Source organism: Marmota marmota, unplaced genomic scaffold (assembly GCF_001458135.2).
Source record: "Marmota marmota marmota unplaced genomic scaffold, marMar, whole genome shotgun sequence".
NCBI classification, from domain to species: Eukaryota; Metazoa; Chordata; class Mammalia; order Rodentia; family Sciuridae; genus Marmota; species Marmota marmota.
In genome coordinates, this window is record NW_026000153.1 from 14,622,361 (window position 1) to 14,627,861 (window position 5,501).

Sequence of the window (5,501 nt, forward strand, 5' to 3'; positions counted from 1 at the left end):
ATTATACCCGTTAGGATGATTACTATAAAACAAATAGAACAAATGACCAAAAAAAATTTTTAAAAAAACCCTCAAGCTCTCAGAAATAACAAGATTGGCAAGGATGTGGATCAGTTGGAGCACTGTCATAGGAATGTAAAAGAGTATAAGATGGCAATTCTCAAAAATTAAAAAGAGGCCAAGCATGGTGGTACACATCAGTAATCCCAGCAGCTCTGGAAGCTGGGGCTGAAGGATTGTAAATTCAAAGCCAGCCTCAGCAACTTAGTGAGACCCTGTCTCAAAATAGAAAAAAAAAAAATATTTTAAAATGGCAGGGATAAGGGCTGGGGCTAGGGCTCAGCAGTAGCACACTTGCCTGGCATGTGTGAGGCACTGGGTTCGATTCTCAGCACCATGTATAAATAAATAATTAAATAAAGGTCTATCAACAACTAAGAAAATTTAAAAGGTGGGGGGCAGGAATAAGCACTTCTGGGTTCAATCTCTGGTATAAAAAAAATAAAAATGGATTTATATGTAATCTAACAATTCTATTTCTGGGTATCATACTCAAAAAGAACTTAAAGCTGGGCTGGGTGCAGTGGTGAATTTCTGTAATCCCAGTGGCTTGGGAGGCTGAGGCGGGAGGATTGAGAGTTCAAAGCCAGCCTCAGCAGAAGCAAGGTGTTAAGCAACTCAGTAAGACCCTGTCTCTAAATAAAATACAAAATAAGGCTGGGATGTGGCTCAGTGGTCAAGTGCTCCTAAATTCAATCCCTAGTAAACACCCCACNNNNCCACCCCCCCACCCCGCCAAAAAAAAGAAAGCCAAGTCTTGAACAGGTATTTGTACACTAGTGTTCATAGCGTTATTCATAATAACCCAAAGGTGGATAACCCAAGTATTGGATGGGAATAAAATATATAAGATATAGGATTATATGAATATTATTCAGCCTCAAAAAGAAGGAAATACTGAGGCATGTCACAACATGGATGAACCCCAAGGTCATCAGGCTACATGAAATAAGTCATGAAAGACCAAAGAATGTACGAAGCCACTTACATAAGGTATCAAAGAAGTCGAATTCATGGAGACAAAAAGAATGATCGTTACTAGGGGGTGGGGAGGGGGGATGGGCAGTATTGTTCAGTGGGTACTAAGTTTTTATGAGATGAGAAAAAGGTTTGGGGGATAGATGGTGGCAATAGGTGCACAAAAATGAATATGTTTAAGAGAATTTTACACTTAAAACAATTGAAATGGCAAATTTATGTCATGTAAATTTTAATGCGCCTATGAGAAGGAATCAGAACAAACTGCTGTTTTTAACCAGCCTCATGATTCAGTAGGGAAACACTCGTGGCTGCCTGAGCAATGAGCAAAGATTTAGTGATACTACTACTGTTCTCAGTATACTGTCTTGCTGGAGTGACAGAGGGAAAGTCAAGTGTTGGGATGACCAGGGTCTTGTCTAGGTCTCTCCCAATCTAGCTGGGGGCAAACAGCTTCCCAAGGGACAGGCTGTTAGGAGGAGGGCAAGAGGTACAGCCCCAGACTTACCTGGATTCGGAACCTCAGCCTGCCCATCCCCAGCTGGGTGACCTCAAGTGAGTCATTCACATGTATGATGGTTGAAGCTGGCTGTCTGTCGAGAGCTTGGCTGGGGCTGTCCTTGGACCACCTTTACAAAGCCTCTGTGGCACATGGCCTGGGCTTTTTGGAGCATGGTGTGTGGATTCTAAAAGTGACCATCCTAAAGGAATAAAGTGGACCTGCATGGTGTTTTTATAATCTAGCCTTGGTCACCTCTGCCACGCTCTTGTGGTCAAGACAGTAATATTGTAAGGAAAGCATATGAGATATATTGTCACGGCCATTTACTAGTAATTCTTTTTTATTCCTCTACTTTTACCCAAATACTTGAAGGTAGAGAAAAGGGGTTTTCATATAGCACAAATTGTCCTAAGTATAACACTGCCAGCCATTTCTATTTTGTATGTTTCAATGAGCCTATGTTCTGTTTTTTTGGCTATCAATTGTGGGCATGTACACAAGAGGCAAACATTGCAAAAGGATAAAGCAACTTCGGATTTCTGTAGTTGGGACAGATAAATGGACCTTAGACACATCTTTACCTTCCCACATGCTGACACTAAAGACCTGCTGAGGATATTTTCCCCAAAACTAATACATAATGTTCTTTTACCCAACACTCTTTTATCCGTGATCAGCATTCTGGAATGGACGTTTTCTCCTCTCCACTTTTATCACATTGTCTGTACATATTTTTAGTGCATTTTTTCCAGAAAAATATGATTTTTGTTTATATTTTCTAATTAAAAAAATAGAGTATCATGCATCCTAGGTGAGTCCTATATCTTATACCTACCACTGGGCTACACCTCCAGCCCAACACCATTGTTTAGATCATGATTCTTTCTTTTTTTTTTAATATTTATTTTCTAGTTGTAGTTGGACACAATACCTTTATTTATTTATATGTGGTGCTGAGGATCGAACCTAGGGCCTTGCATGGGCTAGGCAAACACTCTACCGCTGAGCCACAACTCCAGCCCCATCATGATCTTTTCTGGCTGATTAAATCTTCTAGATTATCTTCATTAAAAGACTACATTAAAAATGTGATTTCTACTTCCTGTTAATTTAGCTTAAAATTAAAAGTTAATCTTTAAATTATTGATCCTAGCTACTTTCCCAACATCCTAACACTGGTCCCAAAATGCACAGATTGAGAAAATAAAATCATGCTTTTTAAAAGGAAGCTAGCCAAGTTTTGCCCGCCTTCTTAAAAAAGTACATCACCCACAAGCCTGATGATCTGGCAAGTGCGCAGCTTGAGCTAGCTCTGAGAAAACACCTTAGAAGATTCATTCTAAAAGTGTATCTTCAACTTATTAAGACCACAAAGTCACAGGGGAACATGAAGACATCAATATAGTAATTGATATGAGCATTTTTGGTGTCATTAAGAAATTTATCAACCAATGCCACTCCACACAGAGTTCTTTCCAGGTCAGGATGAACTTGAGATTGAACTGTTAAAAGAATTGGCAAGACAGTTTCATTTCTTAGTCAAGCAAAACATAGGGAACAGCTATCAACTAGAAGATATGTAGCCATAAGTGGTATTTACTTTCAAGGAGAAAAGAGTCAGATACAACCTCTTTATTGCTAGAATAACACTGATAACTATAAAAACCTTATTCTTCTACTGATCATCCTTTTAACATTTATATTATTTTTAGCTATTCAAATGTATAAATGTATTCTTATAAAAACAATATAGGCTGAGAGAAAACAAAATTAAACAATAAAACACCTTCCTGGGCATGGTGGTGCACTTCTGTAATCCCAACAACTAGGGAGGCTGAGGCAGGAGGATTGCAAGTTCAAGGCTAGCCTCAGCAATTTAGCAAGGCCTTAAACAATTTAGTGAGATTCTGTTTCAAAAAAAAATGCTGGACATGTTGGGCAAATGACTCAGTGATAAAGCCCCCTGGGTTAAATCCCTGGTACCAAAAAAACAAACCAAATCAAACAACAACAAAACTCCCCTCTGTCCCAGTTCTTCCCCATTCCTGCTCTCCAGCTCATGGTAACTTACCCATGTTATCTCTAAGCCTATATACTGGCCTATGTACCTTATGATTGCTTTATTTTATTGTACTTCTGTGGGATCATTTTGTGTGTACTATTTTATAACTTATTTATACTTTACAGTGCCTTGGTTCATTCTAATACTTGGGATGCTCTTCAGAATTTCATAGCTTTGCAGGTCTTTACTGATTGACATGTACAGAGACCATCATTGGTCATGCTTTTTTATGCACAAGTGTGAGAACTTCTCTACAAGATATCTACAGGAAGAATTAATTGGATGAGGCATGCATATTTTTAATGTTAATTAATGTTACCAAATTACCTTCCAAAAAACTGTGACCAATTTACACCTCCAACCTACACTATAGAAATGTGTCTGTTCCCTGTTTCCCTGCCAACAGCCTTGGAATATTTTATTGCATTTCCGTAGGTATTAGTGAGGTTGAGCTTTTTCTGTCATTTTGCCATTTGTTTTTGTTTTTCAGAGAATTGCCCATTTATTAGTTGGGTTTTTTGACTCTCTTGCTCTTCTTTTTTTTTTTTTTAATATCTTAATTGCTTACATGCTCTAGATGATAAGAGATTTCTAAACTTCAGGAAGGCAGGAATCATATTTTAACGCTTTTTCTATCCCTTTGGACTTTACACCATGCTAACTTATTTTTGTGGCCTTTACAAAATTAAAGACTAGTTTTGGTTATGCCTCAGCTATGTATGAGATTAAAAACTGATAGCAAAGCAAAATAGACATAATAACTACACTAAAAGTTGATGTCCTAGAAGGGATAAGCAACGTATAAAAATATCTGGTCATAAAGCAAAAAAGGTTTGGAGACATTTTTATTAGGAAACTGTCACATCATTTTTTGTTGTTGTTGTTAGAAATGAAAGCAGGAAAAAGGGGGGAAAATCACAAATGCTAGCTGTGTTAAAGGACAGACTTGCAGGTAGGTTTGCATCATCAGGAAGACTCTTGGATGAATGGGCTTGTGCCAACCAACCAGAAGGGCATTCATTCTTAGTTATCATGACAACTCTATTCCAATAGCAGTGTCAGCAGAAGTCTTAAACAGTTCTCCTCCCACTATTTTCAGAGATCCCTGGCTGTTTTTCTCTTTACTCAATAGACTGTTTCCATATTGTTGTCTGATTCCGGATCTAGTACTAGACCCCACCCTACACCTGAGTACAACTTACCCCTTCCCCAAATTTACCTTCCTGCTGTCCTCACCTCATGGTCTATCTCCCTTCCTGACCATTTCTCCTGATGCCACTTCCTTCAGCATCTCTAGATCCAAAAGCCTCCTAGATTCATCTATTTTCTGTTCCTATAACAAAATATCTAAAGCTGGAACTTTATAAAGAAAAGAGTCACAATTTTGGAGGTTGAAAGCCCAAGATTGGATAGCTCCATTGGTTCAGCCTCTGTGAGGTCCCCCTTGACTATTTTGCAATATGGTGGATGAGATCTTGGCATGACAGATCACAAGGTGAGGCAGGAAGCCCAAGTGATTCAGGGGTCAGGTTTAGTCACTTTCATAAGGACTAGTAGGGACCCCATGAGAACTACACTAATTCTTTCCAAGGGAAGCTCCTTTGTGATCTGATCATTTTGAAAAAGCCCCACCTCTGAACACATGAGACTTTGGAAAATTTGAGATCCAAACATAATGCATATTGTTATGACACATTTGGCTTCCGATTTAAACATGACTCGTTAAAAAAAAAAAATAAGACAACTGGGCTAATGTGACTACTGACCGGATATTTGATATTAATATTATTTTAAATTTATGACAATGAAATTGTCTTTTCATGTCATGTACTTAAACATTTACAAACACAATAATATGTCAAACATTTGCTTTAAAGTTATCTAAAATATGGGCTGGGC